The 14,166-nt window shown below is 37.8% G+C and overlaps 1 protein-coding gene across 9 annotated transcripts in view; it reads right to left on the reverse strand.

Moving 5' to 3' along the window:
• The window catches only part of RBM47 (RNA binding motif protein 47), a 148,073-nt gene that overhangs the window by 18,923 nt on the left and 114,984 nt on the right, over nt 1–14,166 (reverse strand). For all 9 annotated transcript variants that reach the window (XM_037530603.2, XM_054688327.1, XM_054688326.1 and 6 more), the window contains one exon: nt 9,092–9,209. The gene's annotated coding sequence lies outside the window, so the exon portion shown is untranslated. The remainder of the gene's footprint in view (nt 1–9,091; nt 9,210–14,166) is intronic.

Here is a 14,166-nt window from a genome sequence, read left to right on the forward strand (position 1 = left end):
CCCCTTCCCCCCATTTCAGAGAATTAGTAGTTTGCAAGTGGTAGTTATAGTAGTGATATAGCAGCAGTGTGGCCTATTATCACTGTCATAGCATGCATGAGTACTTGCTCTCTGGGATATATGCTCTAATCCCCTTCTGGCAGTCTGTCAAATTAGTAGTATACAAGGATATGGTAAGTCTCTTTGTAAGAAAAATGACAAATTACTTGTTAAAGGCTCTGAATAGAGTGACATAGTCAAACATTAGCTTCGGTTATAGGTGTGACCTTCTGATTCTGTTTGTTTAACATTAGTCATTTAAGTTGTGACTATGAAACAATATCTGTTACCACAGAAAAAAACCAGATCCTGTTTTATGTTGGTGTCCTGGTATCACAAAGCCTAAGGAGTTGCAGTGAAATAGCATTTGGCCAGGAACATGCTCAACATTGAATAAACCATAGTTATATTCTTCTATAAATGTTTAAATTGAGTGTTAAAAACACTTACAAATACCACAGTAGTATTTCATGACAACATGACTATATTTTTTTTTTTTTTGGTGACAAAAATTTTAAAGGGAAGTGAGCTTTCTAGTGGAGGACAAAGACATGCACTAAATTCAACTTCTAACTAACTCACAATGCATTGTTTCTTTTTTATTTATTAAATGTTTTGATGTTGTTCTCCCTCATCTAGCTTTTTCCCTTTAGAGATATTTAGACTATTTTTTTTTTGGCCTATAGTGAGAAACAAAAAAGAAAGTTTAATAACAGGTCCTTCTAGCTAAGGTATGGCTATAAGGCTAAAGCCTAAAACCTAAAACTTGCCAAAGAAAGGAAGAACCCAGAGTTGATTAGTATAGAAAGAACTTGGGCCATCCTGTGGCAGGTATTTGTGAATACAACTTCATTTGTTTTGTATTACATTTTTAAAGGACTCTTTGAAATGGGGTCATCTAACAAAGGTCTCTAAATAATGGAAAAGATCACACTTTTGGGGACTCCCTAGAGGCCTAGGGGTTAAGTCTCAGTGCTATTACTGTTATGACCTGAGTTCAATTCCTGGCCAGGTAACTACCACACATAGCACAGCAGACCTCTCCCGTCTTGCCTGCTGCTCCCCTCAGCAGTGTATTTCAGTAGATTTGCCTGTTCTGCGCCCCCCACTCTGTCTCTGATGAATCCTCTCATCACCCCCTACCCTCGCACCTTTGGCCTATACCCTAGTTCTTCTACACAAAAAAAAAAAAAAAAATCACTCTTGATTTTGAAGTGATTTTAGATATTCTATACTATTTCCACTTTCTTCTACACTGTTTAAATGTAAGGGAAAAATCGAAACAAATGGCTTATTTCATAACCTTCATATAACTGAAGCTTTCAAAAGCAGAGACCCTTATTTTGGTGTCCCCAAGTGCCTAGCACTGAATGAATGTTTAAAGAAAGGAATGAACGAATGAACCAATAACTGAGTGAAGTCTTTTATAAGAAACTCAATAGGACAAAGCTATAAAAATAATTTTATTATTATATATTATTACTAGCAAATAACTTTTGACATTTTTTCTATTTATCTATATTCAACTTTTGTGGTTTACCTGCACCTAGCAGTATGTACAAATAATCATACCAAGTATTGTTCAGCAGTGTGTTTGCCAAAACAGCCCACTAAAGAATGGATAGGCCAACTTTTGGTGGGAGTGGGGGTGGGGGTGGCAGAGGAACTGACATTTCTAATATACAGTTCAGATTTCAGCAGTGGCAAGGGCAAAAGCCACACCAACCACCAACCACTGATGGACTATACTGAATACAATTGTTAGCCTCTTTAGACCCTTCTTGATAAAGTATGCACTGGTTAAGTTCCACTCAGCTATGGATGCTTTACTTCTATTAGCTCAGGCATTTGATAGAGATTCGATTCTGCAAGGAAATAGGTACATAGGCAGAGCCTGACCAAAGACAGTTGCTAAATGCTCTTCTGAGCATGAATTTTGAGCATCTGGGTGCTTAGGCTTGTACCCAAGCTGTCATTGGGATAGGGTCCTTTTCTACCTGGTATTACTCTGCTCCTGGGCAGTTTTCTGTTTTGCTGTGGTGGTTCTTGAGAAGTTGCAAAGTGGGTCATAAATTAATTTGCTACACTATAATACAGAAATTCACAAATGCCTCTATATGAAATCTAAGGTTGGTCATCTGATAACGACTCTCCATGTGCCATGAGAATCTACAGCACAAAGAAACAACCTCTTTTTGAGAAGTGGGCAAAGGTGGGGACCCTGCATAGGACCTCTGGCTTTAGTGAAGGAAAGTCACCACCACCTGCCATCTTTCACCCTTAAACATTTTTCTTTTTTGCCTTTTCTTAATTATATTTTTCTCTCAAATTCTCATGCAATATTCCTGGTTGTCTAATGTAATTACCTATGTTAAGAGGTATACACCAGAGTAGGACAAAAATAGAGTGATAGGACTCTGATTACCTGTTTGCTTTAATCGTTGTTTAAATAAACACACACAGCCCTGACACACCACTTTTTCATGGACATTCACTCTTTGCACAAAATTTAGTGACATGATTTAAAACTAGGAAAGGGATGAGAGTTTGTCAATTACAAATTATTCAAATGCTAGATTTATGCTTTTATGAGGTAGAGTTTGTAGATATTTGAAAAAGCCAAAGCTGCTCTATTCTGAGAAAATATATTTATTAAAAGGAGAGGAAGATGAAGAGGGGGGAGGCTAACCAGTTTTTAAAATTGCTATAATTTAACTAGGTAGCTCAAGTTACTTCAAAATTTACATAAGTTACAGACTACAAAAGCTACACGGACAGCAGAATAATATTAAAGAAATTCACGAAAGACTTAAAAATAGAAATGAGCATAAAATATATATCCAGGGTTTTACTGAACCTAGAGTGTTTAGAATAAAATATTCTGATGTCTAGCTTATGACTTTCCATGCATATTAACCTGCTGGGCTACTGTCAGAATATAATTGCTGTTCGTGTCACATGCAGTCTCTACTTTCATTGAGTGCACTTAGAGTTAATATTTCGAGTGATAAAATAACATACCAATAAAAAACAGCCCTAATTTGAGCTAGTCATTTATTCCCAGTCTCAGAGGGAAATACTGGATATTCTTTGAGTTAATAAAGTGTGAAATGACTTTAATGCTTCAAGGGAAATAAAGTATACCGTCTCGCAAACTGTTTTTAGAAAGCATGGCTTCTTTTATCCCACCCTGCATTGGAAAATTTAATTGGCTTAGTTATTTCCCCTCTCTCCAAATCCTTGTTTATGGCAAAGAGTTTGGGGACCTGCAGCAGCAAACAGTTTCTCTAAAAGCCAGTCCCCATGAAAACCAAGATGTGGTGGATTGGGTCAACTTGTTTCTCATAGATCTTGAAGTCAGTCTTAACAGATTTGACATTTATTTATTTGAAGTTTGGACACCCACTTCCAATACCATGTTCCAGTCTGGAGAATCTAATTCACATAGAGAATCCTAAAGGCATGAGCTAACATGACTGTTGTGCGGTTATCACCAAGTTCATCGGCGATCAGCCCGCACAGACCTTTGGTCCTGGTGATACTAGGTGAGGCAGCAGCTTACACAAGGTTGTTTTCTTCTTACTTCTCAAGATGCTGCAAGTGAAGGCTATGCAGACCTTCACATTTTACACTGTAAACACACCTAGGTTCTGCCCACAATAAAAGAGAACTAGGATAAATGTTTTGGAAACAGTCTGCCCACATAACTGTGGCTAATCTAGTTCTGTTTTGCTAAAGCAGCATGGAGAGAAATTTTTGTACAAAAGATGGTTTTATTTACAGTGGTTCACAGTTCACAGCCACATCCAGTGTGGAGTGTCTTCTCCCTCCGCTGACAAGTAAATGTATATATGTCACATACACACAAACAAAAAACACTTTTTCTTCTTAGCCTAAAAATAAAAGCCCAACAAACAAAAAAACCTCTGTCTACCTCTGCTGTTCTTTTGTTTGTGATTTCATTGAACATGTTTACATCAAAATGCTGGCTGATCCCAGCCCTGCCTCACTGCTGTATCCTAGCTACCAGAACTGAGCCCTTAGTTCCCCAATGGCTTTAGGCTTTAGCTCTCTCTCACCTGTCTGCTGGGAAACCACCTATGCCCACATTAGAGGAAAAATAATTGAAGATGAGCATTGGGCATGAATATATGTGTTACCTGCTTAACTGGCTGACACACATCTTCACTAAAACTTGGTAGACTTAGAAAAGTTCCTCCTTATGGGCTTCCCTGGTGGCGCAAGGGGTTAAGCACTGCACTATGAAGCTATCCGCAGCCTCTGCAACAGAGTTCAATTCCGGGCCAGGAAGCTGCCCACATGGCGCAGCAGACCTTTCCTGCCTAGTCCGCTGCTCCCCTCAGCAGTGTATTTTAGTCAATCTGCCTGTTCTGTTCCCCACTGTCTCTGGTGAATCCTTTCACCCACCCCACCCACACCCTGACCTGTACCTCAGCTCTTGTATGCATAAATAAATAAATCTTGAAAAAAAGTTTCTCTTTTAAAACAATCCTGGCCTTTATACTATTTGCAAAAATGGACTCAAAAGGGATCAAAGACCAATGAACTAAAACTATAAAAATCTTAGAAGAAAGTATAAAGGGAAAACTTGCCACAACATTGATTTTTTGGACATGACATCAAAGCACAGGCAAAAAAGAGAAAAATAAATTGGTATACATCAAAATGAAAAACATTTGTGAATCAAAGAAGATGATCAGTAGAATGAAAAGGCAACTCAAGGAATGGGAGAAAATAATTCCTTAAAATACTAGGAATTCATATCCACAGGATATAAATAACTATGCGGCAACAACAAAATAAAACATCCAGTTTAAAAATGGGCAAAGATCTGAATAGACATTTCTTTAAAGATGATACACAAATAGCCAACAAGCCAATGAAAAGATGTTCAACATCACTAATCACTAGAGAAATGCAAGTCAAAAACCACAGTGATGTACAACTTTATACCTATTAGGATGACAGTTATAAAAAACAATAGAAAACAAGAAGTGTTGGCAAGGATGTGGAGCATCTGCAGTCCTATGCATTGCTGGTGGGAATGGAAAATGGTACAGTTGCTGTGAAAGCTAGTATGGTGACTCCTCAAAAACTTAAACAGAGAATTACCTACGACCTACTGATTCCATTACTGGGTATATATCCAAAAGAATTGAAAGCAGGAATTCAAGCAGATATTTGCTCACCCATGATTATAACAGTATTATTCACATAACCAAAGGGTGATAATAAACCAAATGTTCATCACTGCATAATGGATAAAATATGGTCTATATCCATGGTGGAATATTATTCAGCCTTAAAAAGGAGGGAAATATTGACATATGCTACAATATGAATAAACCATGACACTATGTTAAGTGAAATTAGCCAAATGCAAAAAGTCAAATGTTGTATAATTCCACTTATAAGAGATACCTAGAACAATCAAATCCATAGAGACAGAAAGTAGAATGGTTGTTGCCAGGAGCTAGGGGGACAGAGGAATGGGAGTTATGTTTAATGGGTACAGATATATGAGTGTGAGAAGATGGTAAAGTTTTGGAGGCGGATTGTTGTACAACATATATTTAAAGCCTCAGAACTGTATATCTAAAAATGGTTCAAGTGGTAAATTTTATGTTATGCATATTGACCACAATAAAGAGTCATGAAAAACCAGAGTTAATACAAGGCCTAAGAAGGAGGAAAGAGCACAGAATTTTAAGAACAAAATTAGGAAAATGATGGTCTATGTTATGCAACTTTTTTCATCTTGTTTGTGATTCAAAGTGCAGAGAACAGATGACCAACATAGTAGCAGATGAGACTTTTTACTGTGAGATCTAGTCCAAAAGTGTCCTTGTTGTTATAGGATTAGGATTAGAGCTAGCCTGAGGTTTTATTATAGTTGCTTCATGCTTTTAGAAACTGTTTCAACACCTATGTAAAACAAAAACATTTACATAGGTGTTGGAAGTGTGTGTGTGTGTGTGTGTGTGTACAAAAGAAATTTGTATTACAAAAGGGAACAAAATCTAAGAGACAAATCAAAAAAGTACTCATGATGTATCTACTCTATACTCATCTGTAAGGGATAATTTACCACATGGAGAAAGATCAATTGGCCGGTGGCAGACATTCTTACCAGAGTTTGACCCTCTCTCTGAAATGGCTCAGAGCAGGAGTGTGGTTGAGTCATGCAATTACAACATTTTTTGGTAGGTGTGTATGCAGTAATAGTGAAAGGTAGCTGAATATTTATGAACTTATTCGCTCCTTGAACCAGTTTGATATGTTCCAAAATTCCATGAACAGTACAAGTTAGTGTATGTTTGGAAGGCAGTGATGCCAGGGTGAGAATGAAGATTTATACAGAACTAATCTGTCAAATGCATCAGTTTAAGATCTTATTCTTGGTTCTCCTCAGCATTTGGTATTTTATTACTTATAAATTACAGATGTTGAGCTAAAGGAAATTTTAGAGGCGATCTTGAAGGGTTTCCTACATCTTTAGTGTTACATTAAAAGAAATCATTAACTTCAAAAAATTTTTACTAATAGTGCAGGGAAACTTTTCTCTCCAAAACAACTGATGTATCTTCATTGCCCAAGAATGGAAGTTATATGTGCTTTCACAAGTAAATTTAGAGATCTACATACTGATTTTAATTGTTTTTCACTACATGATCTACTCACATAGGTGTTTTTACTAAAATCACATCAGATATTCTTCAGATATGGACAAGTCTCTTATTTTTTTAAAGATTAATTAATTAATTAATTAATAAATATATATAAGCACTGGGTACAGTCAGAAGGGCAGGAGGGTGAGAGAATCCACCAGAGCCAGAGCGGGGAGCAGAGCAGGCAGAAGGACCGAAGTACACTGCTGAGAGGAGCAGCGGGCGGCAGGAGAGGTCTGCGTGCCATGTGGGACCCTCCTGAGGTGCCTGGGGAGCAGCCGGGGATGGAACCGGCGCCGCAGAGGCCGCGGGCAGCTTCGCAACCCAGCGCTCAACCGCTGCGCCACCGGGGAGGCCCAAGCCTCTTACTTTAAAGAAGTAACAACGGAGAAGTTGAGCGACGCATCCAAATATTTGAGTTTTACTGAATTTGTGTTTGTTTGGCCTGCCAAGCAAACAAAGCATCTCCTAGACAATGAAAATATTTCCTTTTGTTCTTCTGAAGAATGCAGTACAGAAATGAACAAAAGTGGTGGTAAGAAATACCAAGTGAATGAATGCAGGTCTCAGATATGCTTTTCCCAGAACCAGACCTGACAGATTAAGGTTGATGCACATCGTCAATTGGATGACAATGTTTTCTACTTTCAAGGCCCCACATTGGCAAGGACTGAGGTGGGCAAGGGGGAGGACTAGGCTTTTATTTCTGAATTTCTATGAAATATTTATAATTTTAAACTTTCTTAAATTGATAGAACTCAATCTTTCTCTTTTTTATTTGGCATAGAAAAACTGGGGTGTAGGCCAGAGGTATGGGGAGGGGGTGTGTAGAGGGACTGTGAGAGGATTCACCAGAAAGTGGGGAGCAGAAGAGTGTATTTATGGAAATACACTGCTAAGGGGGGGCATCAGGTAAGACAGGAGATGTCTGCTGCGCCATAGGTAGGTTAGCTCCCTGGCCGGGGACTGGACTCAGGCCATAGTGGTTACAGCACTGAAACTTAACCCCTACGCCACCAGGGGGGCCCCTAGAACGCAATCTTTCTGCATGTGCCATGAAATGAACACCTATAATGAATGGGGAGAGATAGAAGAGTGAGTCTAATTTGGTCAACACATTTCAGTTTATTCTTATTAAGCTGATGATTCCATTTATAGAAATTTACCCCACGAAAGTAATCAGAGACAGAGTAAAATTATAGTCAAATTTGGTTCACTGTGGTGGTATTTATAACATAATGAATATAATGGAAAAATTCCATCTACATATGATGCAAGAAACATAATACTCAACACTATGGAAACAGCTCAGCATATTATGGCACAGTTATAGACCAGAATACTTATTTCATGTTCTCAACTATGTTATAAATTTTAGAATATGTATAAAATATTTTAAAATATAAAAATCAAATGAAAAAGGAGTACCGTAGTGTTAATTTGTTTCTCTTTGGATTGTGGGATTCTAAGTCATTTTTATATTTTTCTTTGATTTCTAGATTTCCTTAATGAGTATGCTTTCATAAAAATGAAAAAAAATCATATTAAAAAAATGTAGTTCTCAGAGTCTCTGAAACTAGCAGATGTGAAAAGGGAGTTTTAGGGGAAAGGAGGAAATTGTTGGGCACATCAGTGTCATTAGTAGCCCCTCCCTAACATATTAGGAGCTGTCCCCACTTCTCAGAGCTACAAGGGTCACCGCTGTGACTGATGGATCGGACATGCATGGTTCAGGGTGAAACTGATATGAGTAGCCTCTTTCCTTCCTGTTCTGCAACCCTGCTGCAGCATACATAGGTTTACCACCCACAGAATAACAATCCCTTCTATCTGTAGAGCTATATAGCTGCACATTTACATGTTATAATTCACAGGATTACTGTGATTTGTCTGACATGACAGTTATTTTTACCTTATATGACAGGTGAGGAAACAAGGTATGAAGATTTTTCAAGAACATACAAGTATTCTATATAGCTATACAAAGGCCCTTCTTTGTGTCTAACATTTAAAAAAAGAACCAACTCTGATTGAAATACCCTTGACTTCAATGTGGGGGGTAGGAGAGGAAGGAGCAGATTTATGAGCAACACACAATTGTTCCTCTTCTCTTAGCCCTGAATATGTTCACACATGCACACAGTAGTAGTGGTTTTTCCTCCTGGGTCACGAAGATGTCAACTGAACAAAGAAATAGGATTTACTGTGGGTTCAAGATAACCTGCCACATTGTATGTGCCACTAATGTTACTGCATAAACACATACCAGGCACGCATTGTAAGCAGCAGATATCCTGCCTGATTAATAATAACAATTTATGGTTTTCCTTAAGTGCAGGAGAAAAAGACACTAGTATACTCACCAAAACCCACCAAGTTGATCTGTCCTTTATTAGATGTAGGACAAGAATACACAGGGAATTCAGGCAGCTTGCTTCGTATTTCTCAGTTCAACTTTTGGAGTATCCGTTGAGGCAAATCCTAAGGCATAAAAAAAAATTACCTGAAATGTTTTCTATTTCCATATTATCTTCATTTGTTATACTTTTCCCCTCTGCTTTCTTTAGTGCACATGTGACTTTAAAATGAACAACACAATGTTTGGGAAGGAATTTGGATGTAGCCTATATTTTATGTTTATAAACTCACAAAAAGGAGGAGGTGCCCTTTACAGAGATGAGAATATCCAGCTCATGGACCACCTGCCCCAATTTGGGCGCTTACATTACATATCACTAATGAATCATCACACTTTTTCCTGCTGAATCCAGAGAGATGGACTCAAAAACCACTAAAACAACCACTCCTGTCACACACTGCCAATTCATCAGAGTTGCTATGAAAGTAACCTGCTGTTCTAACTTAAATGTGTAGTTCCAGGCTCTTCTGAGGATGTCCTTTGCATAGAGCACTATGAAAAATATGAGGTGGGGGTCTTAGGATAATCTGAAAAGTTATGATATAGAAATTATTCCAATTAAGGGGACTTAAGTTCAAGATAAGGATATTGCGGGTAAGACATTAAAAACATATCCCAATAAGCACGGAAATTTTGCCTTTATTTCACATCTGGAATATAGTTGGCCTGATTTAAGAATATTCTCTCCCAGCTACTGAGAGTCCTCCTCAAGCAACCTGAAGCTCCAGATAAGTTCTAAGAGCCCAAATCTGTAAGATTCAATATGGTGCAATGGTTGCAATACCAGACTGGGCACCACAGAAGACTAGTATCCTGTCATGCCTTGTTCTATGTTCTTAAGCAATAGATTTTTTTTTATCTGAACCAAAGCTTGCTCTCCAAAGAAAATAAAGGAATTAGATGACCAATACTGTTCAAACAGTCTGTGTGTGTGTGTGTGTGCGTGCACACGCGTTAAGGTACAGCACCCTTTCTTTTGCCAAAAAAACAGGTGCTGTTTGAAGTGGAGGTAGGGTATGACATGCAGAAGCACGTCCAGCTCACCACCCCATCTGATCCACTGTTCACCGCGCAGTGCCAGGACACCATTGGGTTTTTAAGACTACAGGGAACACTCTTGGTGCCTGCCAATTAAATGGTCTCTAAAGTCAGTACAGCTCCATACTGCAGTGACAGGCAGAGCATTCAGTGGTTTTCATAATCTTAGGGGAATATAAGCAATAAAACTAAACCATGAGCTAGTTTTAATCCTTATTATCAATGATCTACTTTTTAAAAAGTCACACCCTTAAATAAACCATAGAGTAATAGCTGTTAAACTATTTACTTCTCAAAGGATATAATCCACACCCAAGTGTGTGAGGAGCATTCTCTAAATGCTGCATCTTGAATAAAACCGAATGACCAGCAAATTACAGATGGGAGCTGAAAATAATTAGACCCTGTCAAAGCAGAATAAAATTCAGGCTACTGTACCATTCATTAACTAGCTAAAAGAATTCAGATAAATTTATTCAACTTTTCTGAGTCCCAGTTTCCTCACCCATAAAGTGAAGATAATTCTTTGCAGGATCGTATAAGGAAGAGAGAAGATATTTATAAAGCATGATTCCTGGCACATGCTTGTCAGAATTGTGTCTTCTTTCTTTGCATAATAGCAAAATTTCTCCTTTAAAAATTATCATAATAATGGATATATAAACTTTAGGAATGGAAAATAATTATTAATATGTAAGTAGAATTATAGATTTATATTGTTTTGTGCTATATCTGAATGAGGAAAAGAAGGATTATTGATCCATCTCTCATGGCTATTCAAGTTACAGAAAATTTCCCCAAAATAAAACATGAAGGCTCAATTACTTGTTTCCAGAAAAATTTGATTTTCTAGAATGACTCCAAATACACTGTATAGTATTGTTTAGTCACAAGTCTTCAAACAAAACCCACATGGCATGCTTATCTTGTGGCTTCACATCTATCCTGACACAGTATTGGGTACCCCAAAAGCACCTCAATTGAGAAGTCCAGCTTAAGCCCAAATCTTTGATTTTCTGTGGAACAAGCCGTCTTACTGAAGGTTCCACAATGAGATTTACTATTCGTAGGGCAGGTTCTAAAGAAAAGTGTCCTCCAGACACTGTAATTCACTCTCACCCCCTCAGTCACTCCTCATTCTGTGAAACAGCAATGGCCTTTGCTCACATTAACCTACAGTCTTCGTGAAGACCCAATGAAGACATCTTCAAATTCCAGTAGAAGAAACAGCTCCTCTAAACAGAACAACTGACTTGTTTTTGTTTGTTGCCTAGGATTCCGTAAGTTTGTTAGACTTATAATACCTATGGCCTCATCTTAATTAGTAGGTGCTGATTTTATACACTCTCTTTTTGTCCTGTATCACCAGTCCTAGTTTTGAAAGCCATTTCAAATCCACTTTTGGAATGAGGCAGAATATAAATTAATACATGAAATTTAAAATTATATTTTTTTCTGGGGCCTCCCTGGTGGCTCAAGGGGTTAAGATGCAACCTATGAATCTGTCCGCAGCCTCTGCAGCATGAGTTTGATCCCCCTGGCTGGCCAAGGAGCTACCCACATGGTGCAGCAGACCTTTCCTGACTAGCCCGCTGCTCCCCTTAGCAGTGTATTTCAGTCAAACTGCCTGTTCTGTTCCCCACTCTGTTTCTGGTGAGTCCTCTCACTCCCCCCCCTCTGGCCTATACCCCAGCTCTTGTATGCATATATAAATAAATCTTTTAAAAAAATTATTTTTTTCCAAAAAAAGATGCCCCATCTAATATCAAGTTCTATATCATGTTTGCTTACTCAACTCTCAGTCAATAAACCAAAGCTAAACATTTCTTTCTCACCTCTATCCTACACCAAGGAAGGAGAACTCCATTTCCTAAAAACGAATTTTTTCTTAGGATAGACCAACTGCCAATACCCATGGATGCCAGACCTAAAGTTCCCTTGGGACTGCTTCCTCACCTGGACACTAAAGCTGATAATATGAGCTTCATATTATGGGAGTGTTGTTATAAGGATAAACTAAGACAATACATTTGAAATCATCTTATAAACAAACAGCCAACCACCAGCTCCAGCTACAAAAGTCTCTCAATTGATTTGGCCCCATCCACTCTTAGAGCTACAGTGGATCTCTTGGCAAGCAGACTGACTTTTAAGAAACACACATTCTTTTAAAGTTAATCTCAAGTAATTACTAAGTTAACTTCAAAAATGAAACAAATAAAAAGCACACTATATGATGGTATCACATCTCCTCCCAGTGCTCTTAGAATAAAGTCAATATCCTTATTGAGGCCTACAAGGAAGACATTTGGTTATTTGTCTAGCCTCACCTTGCATCACTTTTCAACTCTACACATGCTGTTCCCAATGCTGCAAGCCCTGTCCATTCCCCTACCTTGCTAGCTTTTACAAATTTTCAAACTTCACTCCTTTTCAGAAGATATAGGAGTGATATTGCCATTTGGAGTGACAAAAACAAATGAATATTGGTAATTTTATATGGCTTAGCCTTACAATAATTGGTATATTAGCAGTCTCCAGTCATTTGTGAGCTTTCCTAAGGCAGAATTCAGGTCTGATTACTGCTATAATCCAGTACTCCCCGCCCTATCCATGCACTTTCTCAGTGCTTAATTGCTTTAATTAGTATGAGGTGTTGCTAACCACATTTTAATGCTAAGTACATGATTTTCACATTGTCACTGGTAGTAAAAATCATGACTTTATTCAAATGACTTTTATTTTCTGTAGGATTAAAAGGAAGAAATGGAATGAAAAAGATCCCTTAAGATTTTTGTGTCTGGCATACTGAGAAGCACGAATTTTACTGAATGTAATCCATATATGAGGGATAGAAGAATTTGACCCACTGGTTAGGAATCACTTATGGACTTTTTTTTTTTTTAGCTAGAATATTCTTACCAAGGGGCAGAAAGAAAACAACTCTCAGAGGAAATCAGGTGATATTGATATATATCTTTTTAGAGTTTTTGCCATGGTGATAGCAACAAGGAGGGGGAAAAGAGCACTAACCTTGAAACTGAGGAATTTTTAAACACGCTTTTCCATGATATCCAAAAGAAATGCATCCTACAACATTTCCAGATCAACTTCTCCAACTATGCACAATCTGATGTGTCCCATGAAATGAACAGGGCAAAGTCCAGCTCTAAACTGAGTTGGGATAGTAAACAGGGTAGTAACTTTATTATCAATAATCCAACATTCACGGGTATAGTGCTCATTATGTACCAGGCATCATGCTAAGTATTTCACATACATCATCTTATTTGTCACGACAGTCTCTGTGAGTCAAATCCTCACATAGGATTTGTGAGTCAAATAGTTACACTCATTCCAGAGATGAGGAAGTTAAGGCACAGAGAGGCTACCCATTTGCAAAGGTCCTTTAGCCATTTGTGATAAGGCTGGGAATCAAACCCAGGAGATCTGAGACCAAAATCTGTGCCTTTAATTATTTAGCTCTAAGGAAGAATCCAATTGCTTTTGTACCCCAGTCTGGAAAAAGTAGAAAATTCAAATTTTGCTATAACAAAATGACAATGACATGCTTGGATATTGCAGCTTTAGAGACATTTTTAACAAGTCAGATATCAGTGGCAATTCCATGGATTGTCAAGGCCCACTATCCTAGAACTTGTTTCCCATGGTCCTAATACTCAGCTTCAAATAGTAAAAGGTATGCTTCCCTGGACTAGAACTATAGATAAGAATTTAATACTAATTAATTTAATATTTGAAGAGCAGAAAATGCTAGGTACTCTAAATGTCATGGGCTCAGAAATACCTGGTTATCTGACTTGTTCCCTAGATTCTTAAAAAGCTGTCACATTATGGGGACTACACCTGAGAAAAGAAAGCAAACACTGTAAAAAAAAAAAAAATCCCCCCGTCAAAAAGGACAATGATGTAAAATATATATAAATAAATAATTTTTAAAAAAGAGAAAAAAGCTGTCAC

The sequence above is a fragment of the Talpa occidentalis genome, unplaced genomic scaffold (genome assembly GCF_014898055.3).
Source record: "Talpa occidentalis isolate TD23 unplaced genomic scaffold, MPIMG_talOcc4v2.1 talOcc4.6, whole genome shotgun sequence".
NCBI classification, from domain to species: Eukaryota; Metazoa; Chordata; class Mammalia; order Eulipotyphla; family Talpidae; genus Talpa; species Talpa occidentalis.